The following is a 19,970-nucleotide window of genomic DNA, read 5'->3' on the forward strand; positions in this document are numbered from 1 at the left end:
ATATGAAGAATAAAATAAATAGTTATATAATTAAAGCTGGGAGGCTCTTTTGGAATAAATGTTAATCTTTACCATTGTAATTTAGGAGAAACACAGCTTTATGAAATGTAAGAGGCACACTATGTCTAAGTAGACAGAAGAGCTAGGGTTTGCCTCTGTCCTATTTTTGATGTGCAAAGCCATGTCCTGAAATCCAACTAAAGCCAATATCTATAAAAGAATAAATGGAAAATATACCAATATATCCTGCTTTTTAATATTTTCTTTTCTTGTGTGCCTATTTTATTTTGATTATCTTTATATGATTGTGTTAGCAAGATTAGGATATAAAACATGTGAGAACAATAACCAGAGATGTAAGAGGTAGAGTGTTTGAGTCATCTGGAGGAGAACACTTTTGACATCACAAGGAATGATAAGTATAAGAGAATTATGCAAATATCTATGTTCACTTCAAACTAAGGTTTCTACTTCAGTGAAGGAAATAAATGTTTGCCTGTGTTCAAATGTTTACTTCATATAATTACTTGAAAGGAGAATATTAATGGGCCCAATTTTAAATTCCTATTTTGAAGTGCATATAATTTAAATAGATCTAGCATCCTATTCTTAAATAAGGCAGAGTGCAGAATAAACAGTTTGGTGGGTATGTGATTGACTTACGATGTGTTTAGAGGGTAAGACACTTCCAAGTCCTAAGTTTTTCATGTTTGTGATCTCTGGTTTTTGTTTTTTGTTTTTATTTTTTATTTTTTGATGTTAAGGTTTTATTTCTGATAAGCCTACCAATTTAAGTCGACAGAGATAAAGTAATATTATAATTTGGGTTTTTGTGGTTATTGGATTTGTTCTTCTTTATATATGAAAGCATGACTCAAGCAGCTCTGAAATGCTGAAAGTCTTAGCTGAGGAAGATGACCATTTATTCTGTCACTTCATAATGGCAGCTTTTTATCCTCCGACCCAAGGTCAATTGCATTGTCTTTGGTGAAAGATAGGGAAGTAGAGCTAAGAAAGATTTTACTGGGCAGCAAATCTGAATCTGTTTCCTCTGATGAAATGTCAATAGCTTTCTAGTACAAAATGTAGGGGTTTTTCTTTAGAAACAAAGGTGAAATTGCTTTAGAATGTACATCCACAAATCATTCCCCTTCAATATAAAACATTGGAGAAGAAAAAATTAAGACATAATCCAATATGCTGTTACGTTTCCAACTTCTTACTTTAATTCATCAAGCATATTACATTTTCGGCAAAAACCAATTTAAAGAAGCATTGATGTGCTAATGGTTTTAGAGACATAAAACAAGTAGTAAAATGTCCATTGCTATGAGCCTGGACATCCTTAAGAATGCCAAAGGGATCAGCGCCTCAAAAGACACAGGCTCACGTGATTCAGTAGCCACAGGCTGGCACAACACAGCAGCCTACTTGCCATGGTAGAAAAGAAATCAGAAGGTGATTTCTATTTATTAACTGCTTGAAATAACAGGACTCTCAATATGGATTTTTATGAATGAAGTACAATGAATATTTATAATTTTCATAAATACCACAGTTTGCCCTTGAAAAATTTGCAAATCTTCATTTGTTCCATTTAAAATGTAGTTTTTAGATGATTTGTATGTGAGGTCTCCATTTACATTAGTACTTTGTTCTCAAGTTTAGGGCCTGTTTCAAAAACAGAGCAAAATTAAGGTCACTCTGGTTGTGGCTTGGCAAGTTCATTTCTCAGACTGAAATTTAAAATAAAGTTGGGATACAGGTCAGTGGTACATGCCTGCCTAGCATGTTCAAAGACCAGGCTCAACTCTCAGTATTGAATGAAAAATGTTACTACTTCTTCTCAATGTAGTGGTGTAACCCAGCCAAGTACCATTTTTATATTTAGTATGTTAATTATCTAAAATATATTTGGGACTTGAGTGATGGATGAATCAGCAATTAAGAGCACTGTCTGCTCTTGCAGAAGTGAGTTCAACTCCGAGCAACCACTTCTTGCCTCACAACTATCTATACTAGATTCTGATGCCCTCTTCTGTTATGTAGACATACATGCAGATGGAATAAATTCATATATATAATATATATGTATATATATATATAATTTATATATATAATAAATAAAACTTTAAAAAATCTTTGAAATACAGATGGCCATATTGTAAGAAGTATAAACTAGTGAATTTGTAAATTCATAGATCTACTTTAAAAAGGGTCTTAAAGAATTGTGGTGAAGTCATAACAAAGGAAACTATAAAATCAGGAGAAAAGAACATACAAATAGTCTTATCTGGTATCTAGAAGAGGATAGACTTTGTTTCTGGTAAGGCTGTTTGGAAATTGGAAGTGAGCAGTAAGAAACTGCCCCTCAGGATACACATACACCCAACAAGATCAGTGACACACCCCGAAAGCACAACAGTTAACAGTTAACGAAAGATCATTTGAATTCTATGGCTGGTAAGAGGGACAATGGGTTTTTCAATCTTTTGCACTTCTGGTGTTAGAACCTATTGGAGAACCAGCAATCTAACCTCATATTCTGCCTTATAACAATACCTTGAAAAGATGGAGCTTCTGTCATTAACATCTGAAATGTGTTGCAGGTTTGTATCAATAAAGTGACATGGGAGAAGTAAAAATGCTTGTCTCTTCGTAGCTGCCCTCATATCTTTAGTATGGTGCATATAGACAGGAGCTGGAGAGAATTAACTGGAATATCATACAAGAATTCCAACCAGAACTTCCTAGAAAGAAAATCTGTCTTCTTAGTCATCAGTAGTAAGAGAGGAAGCCATGTTGCGGAGAGCTCATCACATTCATCAAGTCTTGTGTCTTACAACTTTCCAGTGGAAGAAAGGAGTAAGGATCCACCTAAGGTTTCCGTTTCCATAAAACCTTGCTCACTCAGGCTTGTAGATCTAAATATGGCCAGCCTAAAAATTCTTTGAGTTTGTACACCTGCTTCAAGAAAGTCTTTAACTTCCATATTTATCTTTACTGGTCTGATAATCTGAGCTTCAAAGTACATCATGTTATTACGGATCCATGTTATCTTAAGGAATGTGGTTCCAAGTATGCATTCTAAAATGGGAATCACTGTCCTCTCAAAGAAGCCAAGATCATCATAAATCTAATGTTGCTCACTCTTTTAACTCTTGCTGAAAGCATTCATATCTTGCACAGTAACTGGGTACTCTACTTTTCTAAGAAGCTAATGAACTATTTGTCCCCACCCTTGAGATAAGTTTATATTTGGTTCTAGTTGCACATTCCTGACTATGAAATGATGGTTAAGGTAATCTTTCATAATTGGAACTTAAGTTGTTTTTCTTTTCTCCAGATATGTGGCATTATCAACTATAATGAATTAATGAAAAAATAGAGGTTATCATTCTAACTCTAAAAGCATACAGCTGGAGATGAAGAATAGAGGTAGCAACAAATCTTAACATGCTGCTGAATATGAGAGCCTGCCTTACCTTATAATGATGGCTACTTTTTCTGGTTGGGATGACTTTTGCTACTCTAGGTAGCAACATTTACTCACAATCTTTATCTAAGTGATTTAAGTTAAAAGAAGAGACAGTATTATTAGTAAAAAAATAAATAACAAGAACAAGCGTCAAGTGTGTTATTCTTCTGTCTTTCAGATAGACTTCCTGTCTTCCATCTGGCACTACCAATACATCTCTCCTGAAATTACCAAGGGAACAGAAGAACACAGTGATGTCACAAATGATGCTCTCTTATAACAGGAAGACCAATTACAGAGTTGGTAAACATTGTATCTGCTCTTTGTGGTTCCCATCAGTATTACTTTTAGTGTTATAGTGACAAGGCATTTGTCTTCTGTCCCTATGTCAGTTAGGAACTGTTTCTCCAGAGGCCTTTCTTTGAAAGGGAAAAATATGCAGCCTGAGAACAGCCAAATTATTTCTTCCTACTGCAAGTTGAAAGTGTCATCTGCTTTCTGTCATTGAATTAATCGACAGAGAAGCAAGCTGCTGTTCTAGTTGGCATGATGAATACTGGTATCAACAAGATTTTTTGTTACAGTTTCATACAATGTAAGACACCAGCAACATGTTTGGAAAGTAGAAAATTCTAAACAATGTGAATAATATAAGAAAAATTATTCCACAATTAAAAACTCATGGTATATAACATGTAATGAACTTTTAAATTGTTTGTATCTTTGACCTATTTTTTGATAAAACTAAATAATCTATATTTTATTCTCATCCTCACACTGAAGAAGTATTTAATATCTAAATAGATAATATGAATATTATGCCAGTTACTATGTCTAATTTGTTACATGAGTTATACAAGAGATTTTTGTGCTCTGGTAAATTACTCAAATTTATCATTGATAATATATCTATAATGATACAATATCATTTCCTTTGCTCTAGAACTAAAAACAAAATATTTTAGTTTCTATGCTAAGAAGTCATTTAAGTAAGTATGCAGAAATAACTGATTAAGTGTTTGTCTTCGATGTCTTTACTCCTTTATATGGGTCATTAAATGCTACTCAACTGTTATTTATCTAATGAAATGAAAACCAGCAGAGAAACATTAGATGATATTGGGGGAAATATCATAAATAAATAAAATAAAGTGAAAAGGCAGAGATGAAGTAATTTTTCCACACACAGGAGTAAAATCAGTGAGGTAGTTTTACCTTTGTTATAGTAAAGTGTGTACATGTGGGCTGGTGAGCAAGGGTGACTAATGACCCACCCATTCCTAGAACCATGATAACTCTGTTCATTAATTCTATTCAGCTAATGAAGCTGAGGTCACAGGATCAATCCCTCTGTGCTCTTTATATTTCCTAACTGCCAGCACATAAAATAATTTACAGAATTCAGACTGGAAACATACAGGCATTCCATCTAGTTAGTCATCTTAATTAGGTCAGTCCTTTACCATCACAGACAAGATCTCTCAAAGCATTTAATACAGAATCTTTTTATACTTTGTTTGATTTCCTACCTTTCCAGTAACTACTTCCTTCTAATTTAATTTTTAATATGGTAATCTGAACCTTAAATTCTTTAGAGACCCATTCTCAACCTCTCTTAGGAAATCATGGGCTACATATATTGGCAATCTATATTGAATGTGGAGCTATCAGGCTACACTGACCAACTATTAAAAGGAGATGTATTGGGGTTTTGGTTTGTCTATGGTTCTAGTGGTTAGCATTATCAGTCCAAGTGGCTTAACTTCCATACATATGTTACACATACACAAAGAAACATACATACACAAATGCACTTGCATTATTGTGAAGGATTTTTGGTGAACATGAATCCTTGAAGCCTTATCAAAAAACCTTGGTCATATATGTTACAGTTGTGTAGCTTCATGATCTTGTTAGACTTCTAACAAGGGAAGTATAGGTTTCTGACTCTTTAGCGTGTGCCTGGGACCCCTTTTCTCCCACTGTGTTGCCTTGTTCAGCATTGATATGAGGGTATGCACCTAGTCTTGTTGCAACTTGTTATGCTCTCTTTTGTTGATATCCCTGGGAGACCTGCTTTTTTCTCAAGGAAAATGTAGTAGGAATGGATCTGTAGGAGAGGAGCTGAAGGATGGGGAGGGACAGAGAAGAGTAGAGAGAGAGAGGGAAACTATTGCTGGGATATAATATATGAGATAATAATAATAATAATAATAATAATAATAATAATAATAATTTGGTATTATTTGTGCCTCCTTCTACGACGAGATCCTTCTCTCCTCCACATTACTTTCGTGCCACTTTTGTCACCTGTAGGCTGTTACACTGCTTCCAAGCTCCCTCCTCCAACCTTTGATCCCTTTATACTGTCCTAGTTTCTGTAGGTATTCCATGTTGTATACTCATATCTGAGGATTTGCAGTGAGGAAATGCAGACAAGAATACAGGAGACATTTTCTGGGGGTTCTTTTTGAGTCTGGAATGCCTCACTCAATGTAGTGTTTCCTAGGTCCATCCAATTCCCAGAAATTTCATTTGTCTTTACAGCTGAATACTGTTCCATTGCATATAGGTACTACATTTTCATTATCTCTTCATCTGTTGAAGGATATTTAGGCTTTTTTGGTTTTTTCATTTCCAGGCACATTAAGGCAATTAACTATCACTACCCAGATGAAACATTGAGGGATCAAACATGGAGAGATCATAAAACTTCCCTGTACTGTCATCTATGTGTGAAAGTGCAAGAAATGGCACTCACATATTTGGCAAACAACAGCTCTCTCATTGGACTTGAAGCCACTCAAAAAGAGGGAAATCATGCTTGTTACTGGGAAACTAGTGACTAATGAGAGCATTGACATTAGGGGAAAAAATTCCCCATTATCATATTGCTTGACTACTATACTTGGTTATTACAATCTATGTCTTATTCTTAAATTCACAGGTACCACCCTTCCTCAGAGAAACTTCTTGTCATAGGAAATGCAATCTAAGAGCCGGGCGTGGTGGCGCACGCCTTTAATCCCAGCACTCGGGAGGCAGAGGCAGGCGGATTTCTGAGTTCGAGGCCAGCCTGGTCTACAAAGTGAGCTCCAGGACAGCCAGAGCTATAAAGAGAAACCCTGTCTCGAAAAACCAAAAAAAAAAAAAAAAAAAAAAAAAAAAAAAAAAAAAAAAAAAAAAGGAAATGCAATCTATGCTAGAAAACCACAAGCACACATAATGAAGGCATTTATCAACAGTTTGTGTGCACCCCAGTGAAAAAGAACACATTTACATCACTGTTCATGCAGTAGGCTCAGCTCAGGAAAAACTGTATCCGAGTAGAAAGTAAGAGTCAGGATACCAATGTACTGTGAAGCAGTACTTTCTAGAAAGGGTCAAATAAAAAAGTTTGGGACAATGCCAGTATCAATAGGCATATAATTGTGAAAGAGAGAAAAATTTAGGGGGTCTTACCCCTAAATATAAAACTACGGTTAACTAATGACTGTTAGGAGAAGAAGAATTAGCTTCTGTCAGAAACAAGACTCATTATTATTTGTTTATCGCAGAATGGCCATCCTTGAAACCATGAAAGCACAAACAAAAACAAACAAACTTTAACAGGATGTATTTATATGTATTTGTGCATACACATACACACACACACACATATACACACACACACAAATATCTGTTTTTATATATGTAACATATGTATATGTAATCAATGAAGAAAATAGCTATCAGCTTGGGAGTCAAGGTGTGTGTGAAGGGTATGAGGGAGAGAATCAAGAAAAGGCTTTATAGAGAAAAGGAGAGGGAAAAATGTAACTCTTCTTCAATTAAAAATGGCAAAGTCAATGGATCCTGTAATTAAATCAAGAAATTCTCATTTTTTTTCTCCTAAACTCTCTGTGAGGTATTTGCCTGTGAGCATCTAAGTTGGACTTGTGGAATTTAAATGCCAATTTGCTTCCACTCAATTATTATTCAACACTTTATCAGTGTTTGGTTGAGACACCATTTCTCACTAACTTTGGAGCTTATTGCTTCGGCTAGGATCCATGAGCACCCTTCTGTGTCTGTCTTCCCAGCACTGTGGTTATAGATATGGTTCAAGGACAGTGCAAAGAGATCTCTAAAATGAGGACAGGATTTTGGAGATCTTTAAAACCTTCACAGACAACTTCCATAGTAGTGTCCCATATCAAATGATTGGAATTTCTTTAAAAAAAAACATAGGTTCTGGAATGGATATTACCTATTCATGCATAGTATTTCCAATCAATGTCTTACAATATTTCAAAATTATAAAGTGGCATGCTTCCATTTGACTTCAAGCACTTTACCTTTTGTTTAAAGTCCTCTGCATCCCACCCTTACCCATACCCCATCTCATCCTTGTTAAACCCTGCCTTACTCAGCATTTCCTCTTTATTTTTTGTAGCATGCTTTGCATTGTCCCCACACTAATTCTTCTGACAGTGTCCCTCTAGTACATTTGGTTTTGAGAGACATTCCAAGTTAAATAAATCTTTTGAAAGAATGAAGTTATTATAATCTACACACTGAAGAGAACATTGGCACTGACAAGTATAATATTTTCTAGAACTGATTTGTTTTAAATACAGGTAACAGAGACAAGAGATAAAAGTAGGTCTAATATCCTCCTCGAAAATTTCTATCACACATTTCTGCAAAGCATGGTGGTCCACTCTCATTTATTTGTTCTCCTGTTTAGCAATAAGAAGAATCTCCTAAACCTGAATAATTGTACAAAATTCACATTTTATCCTTCCACCAAGCTCTTGAGTTATTTTTGGCATGAGTGTTTCATAAGAATATATTAGAGTAACTTTGCAATGAAAGGCCATTCCAGGATGATACATATGAAGCCATATCATTTTCTTCTCAGTGTGACATGAGCATCTTAAGTTTCTTGGATGCAAATTTTGCAAAGATTTCCTCTCCATACACTTGAGCGCATGCATTTGTTTGATTTCTCCTCCCATTACCCATATGAAATTGGTTCTGCTTTTAGTGTTGGTTAGTTTATGGATAATTATGAATATTTATTTTTAAAACATAATCTGAATCTGAAATACCTTAGGATATTTTATGGATAATTTTCACTCCTTTAAATTATAAAATTATTGCAGATTTTCTTTGAATAGATTTTAGCTCTACCACATGGGGTCACATCTAAGTGATACTTGGCTCATTCGCAAATGCCTTCTCTCTTTATATTGTCAGTGCATGGGGTGTAAACCCATTACCCGGGCAAATGGAAATGATAACTGCACTAGGAAGCCTTTTATCGACCTACAGGGTGACGTATTTTACTCTGGGTTCTTGGCCATCTCCTCTTTTACATGTGTATACATGCAAAATAACCAACAATTCCTTTAGCTAGGAGTGATATGATAGATGGATGATACATAATATAAATCTAGTGACTATATGGAAAGTCAGACAGATGGATAAATAAAGTAGATTGACAGAGCAGTTTCATGGACGATGCACTTTCTTTTCTTTCCTTTTCTTTTTTTCTTTCTTTCTTTTTTCGAGACAGGGTTTCTCTGTATAGCCCTGGCTGTCCTGGTACTCACTCTGTAAACCAGGCTGGCCTCGAACTCAGAAATCTGCCTGCCTCTGCCTCCCAAGTGCTGGGATTAAAAGTGTGCACCACCACGCCTGGCCCACATTTTCTTAAGTAGAGACATGAGAGTTCTAAATTTACAATATCGGCTGCTGAATCTCTTCGTTTTGTATCAACTTATACCAGTAGAAGTTCCCCCGCAGGGATTGATCCTTATAATTTACCAAACTATCGAATAAAACATAAAAGATGAGCTCACATAAAAAATACTAATGAGAAGTTAAAATAATATAAATGAATTTGTTTAAATTTTCAAGCCACAAAGCATCCACGTTCCCTCCTTGTCAGTGAGGTGATTGCTGATTCTTCAATAAATTTGTCTATTTCTGGCTTAACTTTTTTTTTTCATTCTAAATAAGAAATCAGTATTTTTCAACAATTGAATTATACTTACTCTGCCACAGAGTGCAGTCCCACCTAAAGCTTGCTTTACTAATTTCATTTCCCAGGCACCAGCAAGAGAGCTCACATCCCATAGTATGGGGTCTGTAACATCCACTGCAAAGATCAGCACTGTGTGTGCCTACTAAGTACAACAACACTAAACCAACTTCAAAACTAAAAGCCTGTTTCTGGTTGTCTTTATCTAGGCAATGTTTATGTCACTGATGTCAAAAGTTGTTCAGGACTGGCAAGGCAACTCAGTAGATAAAGGTGCTCTCCATCAGCTATAAGGACACGTGTTGGTTCTCCAGGATTCATATGGAGAAAGGTGATAAACACCTCTGACCCATACAGGTAAAGTATGCATAAAAATGTGATGTATGTACACACACACACACACAGACTGGGGAGGGGGGTTAAGATGCCAAATAAATAAAACAAAACATATAAAAGTTACTTACAGAAAACAGCTTTTTTGTGGATGCTTACAGACATGAAAGTTTATCAGTAGTCATTTCTTTTGTAGTTGGTGTAATTTTTTTATAATTGTTCAGATTAACTTACACAATACAGACTGTTTTAAATGCTGAAAAATATTTACCTTCAATATTTATTGCTTCAAAAGTTGGCCTGACTTCATCTATAATTAGAAAATATGTATTGAAAACTAATGATGGAAATATAAATGTACTCAATGAAGAAAGGAACAAACACGACAAATGGTGTGCTTATCTGATACATTTAGAGGTATGTCTATCAGTCTACATATGTAATCAGATGCACATATTCAGCTCCAATTATCTGCCAGTTGGTGCTGGTGGAATGGGTTATTTTATAACAAACTGGGAAAATGAAAGCACTAAATGGCAAATAAAATGCAATGTCTTTACAAGGCTGCTTTGCAGGCATTATCTAAAATATGCACACGCTCATGTTAATTCATTTTAGCTCCTCTACACAAACAGTTTTTATAGGATTTATGTGCATTATGCTCTTTATGAAGCTTAATGCAATTCAATGTAATAAAGTATTTGCATTTCAACAGGGTCATTAGTAGGTTTTATGCCAAGAAGTCCACATAGCTATGCAAATCATGGACTTCTTTGCAGTCTCTGGACAAGATACTTCATGACCTGGCCTCAGGACTGAATGGCACTTAGCTCTCTCAGATATGACACATTTGTAAAATAAAGGTCTGAGTGCCTTTGTAAATGATAATATGTCTACATTCCTAACGCTCTATTGAATTATCATATAAATTTCCTTTATACCATTTTATCACATAATGAACACAAATCCAATCCTTCCTAATAATCACAATCTGGCTGACTATTGTTTCAGTTGCTTCCTAACTCTGTTTCATAGGTAAAAGTTCTCTAGGTTAACAGTTAAATATAAATTCATGGCTTATTTTACCATGAGCTTCACACTAGGTAAGGTGAATTTCACTTTACAAAACCACTGGTGACACTATTGGATTTCTGTCTTACAGGCCTCTCTACAGATATTTATATTATTGACAATCTTTCTCACTTTGATTCCTTTTCTCATAGACCCTACAAACAACTTATGGCGTCTGTCTTCTCTTAGTAGGTGTTTATAATTCTTTCAGTTGGATAAGCACTTTTCATTATGTCAGGAATTCTTCAACATCTGTAATACTCTTTTTCTCTTCACATTATCCTAGGGTCTTTTTCCTTTTATCTTCTGAGTGTGTGTTGTGTTGTGTGTTGTGTGTGTTGCATGATTTTCCCTGTCCAATCACATTAGGGCAGTAGAAGGCTTGTGATTGGACAGGACAAGGGAGGTGGAGGGAGGAGTTGGGACAGAAAAAGAGAGATTTGAGGAGGAGAGCGAGAGACAGAATGGAGGCTGACATGGTGTTACCAAAAGGTTAAAATAATTGTGTGAAAGCTTGATCATTATCATTTGGCTCTGAAATTATTGTGTTGGCATCTTGTAAATTGTGTTTTTATTGATACATAAATCTGATTGGCTAATTCAGCATTAAGAGTCTTGATTCTACTGGGTAATTAGTTGTTGAGATGGCTAACCAGGGGTGCGTGGGCATTGCATGAAGGCGGGAGGAACTCGGGGTCCCCATCTGAGAGATGGCCTGGTCGGAGCAATGTGGCCTAGCAGGGCTGATGAGCAAATGAGTTCATCTGGCTCTGGGACAAGCTCTAGATATTTCCTGGAACAAATCTCTCGCTCTCTCTCTCTCTCTCTCTCCCCTCCCCCCCCGTGTGTGTGTGTGTGTGTGTGTGTGTGTATGTGTGTGCATATTCATGTACAAGGTCAACTGTGTGTATGTTAATAAGTTCATGTGCACTAGTACAGAGATGTACATGCCACAAAGGGTTTGTAGAAGTCAGAGGACAAACACAGGTGTCATGTTGTGCCTTTTATCTTGTTATTAGTCAGGGTCTTACTGGTTTTCTACGAGTTGTCTGATGGTAGCAGACCTGGGAACTCCTTGGGGCTTTGGTGTGTCTGCCTCCAGAAGAATCACTGTAGGAGCCCTGGGATTACAGATGGATACTGTTGCTAGTTTGGGGTAAATCTGGGGAATTTAAATTCAGATATCCATGCTTTCATATCTTATGTTTTACACAGTGAGGTGGTTTTCCTTTTGTGGCTGTAGTGACATTTGATGACATCTGATTATTCATGTTTGCTATGCACTCCTTGAACTTCAGGCTTCACTCTTCCACTATTCATTACTATTGTTCGGCACGAGCTTTTCTTATCTGACATTCCAGTAGGAAACTGTTGAGTTCTTCCTCCTAAAATAGGTTCACTCTAGTTATCACCATCTTTATACAAGGGACTGTTTGTGTGACTTCCCTCTGTCTTTGCTCACAAACACCTAGTAAAGCACCAAGTCCAGCTGATCTAGCATCCAACGTCTGCCACAGACAGAGCTTTGTTTCTAGACAGCTTTGGTTAAAGTATCAATAAATCTGTGAATTTTGACTGCTGGAGCAACTCCCTAAAATCTCATCTCACTTTTTATATTGCTTCTTTGAAAGCAGTAGAGCATACTTTTGCTTTGAGTTTCAGAATCCATTTTTCTTTCTCTTCTTTCAATAAATAAATAAATGAATGAATAAATAAATAAATAAATAAATAAATAAATAAATAAATAAATGGATTTTTTCAAGGTGTGCACTACCAGTGGGTTTAATGGTAAGGTCATTTTAAAAAGGTTTGGCTTCTCAAGACCCAAGAAGAGCATACATTTGCCGGCTACAATTTACTTTACAATATTTTAGATATTGGATGGAACACAGTGCCCCCAATGGAGGAGCTAGAAAAAGTACCCAAGGAGCTAAAGGGATCTGCAACCCTATAGGTGGAACAACAATATGAACTAAGCAGTATGAACGTAGCTCGTGTCTCTAGCTGCATATGTATCAGAAGATGGCCTTGTTGGCCATCAGTGGAAAGAGAGGCCCATTGGTCGTGCAAACATTATATGCCTCAGTACAGGTGAACACCAGGGTCAAGAAGTGGGAGTGGGTGGGTAGGGGAGGGGGGAGGGGAGGGGGGACTTGAAATGTAAATGAAGAAAATACCTAATTAAAAAAAAAAACAAAAAATAAACAAAAACAAAAAAAGGGGTTGGGGAAGATAATTACTAAGAATATGAATGTTGGTAACACAGGCATACAATTTGATTTCATAAAAATATTCTAAAGAAAAGATTGTATTTAAAAGAACATATAAATATGCTACACTAAATCAGCAGGAAATAATTTCATATAAAATAAAAAATTATTAAAATATACTAACAAAACAAAATAAAGCAAAAGAAACTAAAAATAACAACAAAAAGACAAACATCTCAAAGGATTTCTTTCTTCATACACAAAAGTATGCCTTTTTAAAAATCTCTCATAGACTCCTAGCTTATAATTTTAACCATAGTTCTTCTTCTTCTTCTTCCTCCTCTTCCTCTTCCTCCTCCTCCTCTTCTTCTTCTTCCTTCTTCTTCTTCTTCTTCTTCTTCTTCTTCTTCTTCTTCTTCTTCTTCTTCTTCTTCTTCTTCTTCTTCTTCTTCTTCCTTTTATTTTTTAAAGGTCCAGTAGTTACCCCTCACAGTCCACCCTCCCACAGATCCTTATCTCATTCCTCCTCTCCTTGTCTCCAACAGTTCTTGAGTTTTGCTTCACATTGATGTTTTGCATTTTAATGGGGTTGTTTCTGGATGAGTTATCTACATTCAATTCTCTATTCTTAAACATGTACACTTAATACTATTTAATATCAGTTACAGGTCCCTGTTTCAATTAAATGATGGTCAACCTGCCAACTGTCTTGGGCAGCACTGGATGGGGTTGGGTTGTCACATTGATCACTCACTCTACCTACTGTTTCTCATGTGCTTGAAGTGTTGGCTCCTCATCTACTTGTTCATTCATGTGGTTACCAAAATGGCTACTGTAACTGGACACAAATCTTGTTATAAAGGCACAGTGTAACTAACACTCACAAGCAGAGTTACTCATAATAAGTACTCTTTTATTTCCTATTTTATTTGAATTAAGGATCAAAATCTATTTGTACACCCATTTAATTTACTCTACATAGTTAATGGTGGCACTCCTGTCTTTAACTGTCTTTAAATTCCAAATCTAGTCTTGATGCAGTACTGATTTCAGATTTCATCACAAGGGTTTTTGTGGGTTTGTTTCTATTGTCACTGAAGCCTTAAATTTATTCTGAAGAATTCTTTAATGTATAGTGTATTGGTTCAAAGTCAAAATGTCCCCTTGAAAGTGATATCTCTGAGGGTAAGAGATGTGGCACTCACAAGTTGTTTCCCACTATACATCTGGTGATGGTCATTTAAGGTACTCATTTTCAAGCATTAAAAGAATATATACATTTTTTTATACTTTTACATCTTTTTACAACCTTACTAAACTGCTGTTAGTTTTAGCTTTCTATAGTAGATTTATATTTAATTAGAAGCTTTGAACACTTTATTTAGATTAAAATTTGGGGGATTTTATAAATAAAGCATTATGTATATGTATATGTGTATGTGTATGTGTATGTGTATGTGTATGTGTATGTGTATGTGTATGTATATGTATATCTTACAAAAGTTGGAAATATATACATATATATATATTTCTCAATGGGTTTAAAAATCATTGCAAAAATAGAGATGAGCCAAGAAAAAAGTTATGAATTCTCATTCACATACGTTCAGATGTGATCACATTGATCAGTGTAATTCATTCATATGCAATGCAAAAGGCTGATTCAATTTAAGATGTTATTCTATTTTCAATAAGGAAAAATGGACATAGTCTAATTGGATGATTCTTTTGCATTAGACTTTAATTACAAACATTTGAGATTACTATAATATGAATAAGAGAAGCTTTGTTAGCATCTAAAGAATAGATATGATGTAAAATTTCATGCATAAGTAAACCAAAATAAATAAATAAATAAATAAAAAGGAACTAGCATTCAACAGTAGAATCTATCAACACTCCATAGCATTTCCAATCAAGTGAAGTCCCCAAATAGTACCGTTAAAGGATTCTTTGATATCACAAAGCTAGCACGTTAAATAAAATATAAAATTCCAAGTACAGTTCATGACAGGCTTTATTCATGATAATCCTGTCATTTTCTTTATGCTATTTCAAATGTCATTACCTTAATCCCTTAATTTTTTTTTTTTTTTTTTTGCTTTTTGGTTCTTTTAATATCTTGCTATAGCAAGCAAAGAACATTTCAAACAAAAGGATATTTCTACTTTATGATTAGATGAGAAATGGTATTTCAAATATATTCTCCTGATTTATTCATATATTTTCTAGTTTAAAAAATTCTATAAAGCATTAGAGTTTTTTCTATATCAATTGTACTTTAAATAACAGTGTTTTTCCTTTTTGCCTATCTCAACATGAATTCTCTTTTAACCTAGCTGACATTATTATTTCTGTACTTTAAGCTTTGATTTATCACTTTTATTTGCTAAAAGACCCTCAAACGCTTTGATCTTTTTCTCCCATTATATGAAGAACTTAGTCTTTTATCATCTTCTTCTTAGTCTTCCACTTTATTATTAGTACATTTTCTCTAATCTCTTCATCTCAAAATAAGCTTTGCTTTTTCCACTATTATTTTAGAATGACATAAAATCATGGTTTTGTGGCAGTATGCAGAAATGGTTTTGATTAATAAAAATTTTTAGAGTATTTTCATTGCAAATATTCATCAGCAAGTCTGATAACATCAATATTAATCATGATGTATTATAACAATGTATAATGTATCATTTTATGATTTTATTAGAAATGTTTCTACTGATGCAGGTATATTGGTCTATAAAAATTGTTGAAAAGTTTTTAATACTGTATAATAGAAGTAACCAAGCACAAAAGGAATGAAAGATAGGCAACTAAATTATGTATTATAATCTTAATAACTAATGTGTACTATATAAAGCAGTGTAATTTGAAATGTATTTATTCATCTAAGAAGATAGATGAATCAAATTTTAAAAGGTCAACAAGTTTAATGTTGAAGACTCTATATTCTAATATATTTACAAAATGTATTTTACATGTTCCATAAAATATTTAATTGTTATGATTATTTCCTGTTATAAAGTTTAGAAAATAAAAAAGGAAATATACTGTAATAATTGCATTTTATATTAACATTTATTACTAATGTAAGAAACTACCCAAATAAGAGAATCACAAAAATATCAAAGTAGATCATAAAACTAAACATGTGCCTTTGAAAATCTTAGAAATACGATAAAACTTGATATATTTGGTGTAAATGTGGAATGTTCAAATCTAATCCATGCATAGATTTCTAAATCTACATACTGGATTTCATAGATTTATATATTTACACACCAATTACAGTGTCTTGAACTACAATTTTCATTATTTTAAATGAAACTTTTATTGGTCTCATGTAATCGTTGCTTTTCAGGTCTACTGCTGAATAAGCTCACCTTCTCCAACACTTTGAACTCTGGTTGGCTAGTTCAGTGCTGTTCTGGCTGAAACTCCTTTCCAAGCTAACTGATTCAATCTGGCTTCTTTCAGATTCTAGCTGAATTGCTCTGCTTGGCCTCAAAATACCTCTGGTATTTAGTTCTAATCTTCTGGCTCCTTCTTAGTCTCTAGCTTCAAGTGCCTCTACTGACCTGCACTGAACTGAATGAGGTGACAATTATCTCAACTCTACTTTTCTGCACTCACTTCACTGACTCTTGACTATATTTTTCACTCTTTCTCTTGTGCTGCTCTTAAATACTTTGTCTTAACTGTGCTGTTCCCATGAGAATTGGGCATATCCTATCTCTGACTCATTTTGTCAAATCTTTCTCTGATTGTCACTATCTATCCCTAAATTTGACATCATTGCTTGGCATTAAAGGTGGGTATTAAGGGTGTGTCTATATTCCAGCCAGTGGAAAAGAAAGATGTTTGGTGTGTCTGTATTTCATCCATATCTCACATACCTTGGATGTGATTTGAGGAGCCATGTTGTCAGATTAAACTTTCTCTATAATTATTTGAAGAACATTAAACTAATTAAAATTGACTGAAAGGTATCAAGAGTTCTGAATAGTTCAAAATTTCATTACAGAAACTTACAAAAAAGTATTTGAAGATAGGGAACTTGGTGGGGAGGGGAACAACAGAGGCAAGGGGGAGGGATCGGATGTAGGTAGAATTTTAAAAGATGGCCAGAAGAGGAAGAGAAATTGGTAGAGGATGGGGAAGCCATGAGGGGAACTATCTCTAGGATGTGTCAGAGACCTGGAATTGGGGAGAGAGTCTACAAAGGTGACTCTAGCTGAGATTCCTCATGGTGGGGGATACAGAACCTGAAGTGACCACCTCCTATAGCCAGGTAGGACTCTCAGTCAAGGAATAAAGACACCAACCCACCCACACAATCTTTTATCCAAAATCTGTCTTTTCTAAAAGAAGTTCAGGCACAAAGGTGCCACAGACACAGAGGAAGTGGCCAGTCAATGACTGACTCAACATGAGATATATCCCATGGGCAAGAACCAATCATTAATACCATTAACGATTCTCTATTATGCTTGCAGACAGGAACCTAACATAACTGCCCTCTGAGAGACTCCACCCAGCAGTTGATCAAAACATATGCAGAGACCCACAGCCATACTTTAGACTGAGCTTGGGAAATTCTGTGTAAGACTTTGGGGAAGGACTGAGAACCTAGAGGATTTAGGGATTTTACAAGATCAGCACAGTTAACTAATCTGGACTTTGGGGACTCCCAGAGACTGAACCACCATCCAAAGAGCGAGCACTAAACCTTCCCACACTTGTGTAACAGATGTGCACTTTAGTTTTGATACAGGTCCCCCCAACACCTAGAATGTGGGCTTACCACGACTCTGTAGCCTGCCTATAGATCTTGCTCCCCTAATTGGGATGTCTTGACTTGCCTCATTGGGAGAGGATGTGCCTAGTACTGCAGTGCCACTTCAGTGAATACCCCAGGAAGAAGGGGCTTCCTGTGCCAGTGTCTGTAGCAGGAATTGAGGAGCCAGCTCTATGTAAACTCCAGGGGCAAGGAGCCATAAAACCATCTCTTTCAGGAGGAGCTAACTGGGGACTGCCAGAGAGATCAAGAATTGCTGGTGCAGGCAATTCCAGCCAATCAGAAACTGCTGTTTAGAAGAGATGCTTTCTTGCAACTAATGAGGCGTGGGTGGAGGGAGCTAAGGAGCTTGCAGCAGTGTTCAGATGAGCTTGCTGTGGTATTTCTCACCTCCTCCCAGAGTCTGTGTGTTGACTCCATTCCACCTCACCTCCAACAGCCAAGGGCAGGCAGGGTTGAGTGATAGATAGTCCAGGGCACAGGCACCAAGTTTCCTTCTTGATACAGAGGGCTAACTTTTGAAATGTCACTAATTTTTGAGAATGAAACACCTGCCAACATGGTAATACTTGTTATAAAGGCGCTGATCAACTTGTCTGTATCTACCCTGCTGGATATGCTGGAAGGTTCTTTGAGACAGAAGATAATGAGTGTGTTTCCAATCCTTGCCACAATGGGGCTATATGCCAGGAAGAAAATCATGGCTGTTCTTGTTTCTATGTGCCTGGATCCCAAGGCAGTCATTATGACCTGGAAAGGAATAAATGTGTTCTTGATCTCTGTAAGAATGAGGCTGTATGCTTCAATAAGATAGGAAGATACCGCTGGGCAGTGGTGGCGCATGCCTTTAATCCCAGAACTTGTGAGGCAGAGGCAGGCAGATTTCTGAGTTCGAGGCCAGCCTGGTCTACAGAGTGAGTTCAAGGACAGCTGGGGTTATACAGAGAAACCCTGTCTCGAAAAACAAAGCAACAACAACACAAAAGATAGAAAGATACATGTATATCTGTCCTCAAGTGTGTTCAGATGAGAACTGTGGGTTGACAATATATGAATATGGATTCCAGCCATGTCTGCATGGTGCTACATGTCAATATGCACTTGGGGCTTACTTCTTTATGTACCTGGATTCCTTAGAGACTACTATGAACTCAAGTTTGATGAATGGATCAGTCAATCGTGTATCAATTGAAGTTTATGCGTGGATGGAAGAAACAACTACTACCATGATATTGCACAGGAAGTGGATTCTAGGGGACACACCGTTTTGGTGCCTCATTGTTAGTCAAAGCCTTGTCACAATGATATAGCATGTGAAGCCACTGTTGACAGCTATATTTGTGACTTTTGCCTTGGATACACAGGTACCCTTTATGAGAGGTACATAGATGAATACAGTAGCAACTCCACCCAATTTTGGGGGTAAATGCACCCATCTGTCCTCAGAGAAACATTGGGGACACATTGCTGACTGGCCTTCTTCCTTTAGCTACCTTGGTGCCTTAGACTGTGTTTATATGTGTCATTATGGATTCACAGTCAGGAGCCTAGCATAACTGCCTCTGAGAGACTCAAGACAGCAGCTGATCAAAACAGATATAGAGACACACAACAAAATATTAGATGGAGCTCAGGGAGTCTTGTAGAAGATTTGAAGGAAGGATTGAGGAACCAGGAGGAGGGGATAGGGACTCCACAGTGAGACCAACAGAGTCAAGAAACCTGGACCGTTGGGGGCTTGCAGAGACTAAACCACTAACCAAATATCACACAAGTGCTCTATCTAAGTCCTCAACACATGTGTAGCATATGTGCAGCTTAGTCTTCATGTGGTTCCCCTAACAACTGGAGTGGGGGCTTACCCTGAATCCGTTACCTGTTTGTGGATCCTGTTCCACTAACTGAACTGCCTTTTTTGGTCTCAAGGGATGTTCCTAGTCCTGTAGTGACTTGTGGTGCTAAGGTGATTGTGTGCCAGATGTGGAGGATCTTCTACTGTTCAGAGGTGGAGGAGAGTGGTTAGAGGAGGGGCCATGGGAAGGAGGACTT

General features: G+C 36.2%; 1 long non-coding RNA gene across 1 annotated transcript; it reads left to right on the top strand.

Annotated features, from left to right (window-relative positions):
* Positions 1 to 3,783: 3,783 nt before the first annotated feature.
* LOC110310136 lies at positions 3,784 to 17,110 on the top strand. The gene is made up of 3 exons (XR_002379809.1): positions 3,784 to 4,073; positions 9,716 to 9,863; positions 16,485 to 17,110. It is a non-coding gene; the product is annotated as an uncharacterized LOC110310136 (long non-coding RNA).
* The last annotated feature ends 2,860 nt before the right edge of the window (positions 17,111 to 19,970 follow it).

This window comes from Mus caroli, chromosome 15, assembly GCF_900094665.2.
Source record: "Mus caroli chromosome 15, CAROLI_EIJ_v1.1, whole genome shotgun sequence".
Lineage (NCBI taxonomy): Eukaryota > Metazoa > Chordata > Mammalia > Rodentia > Muridae > Mus > Mus caroli.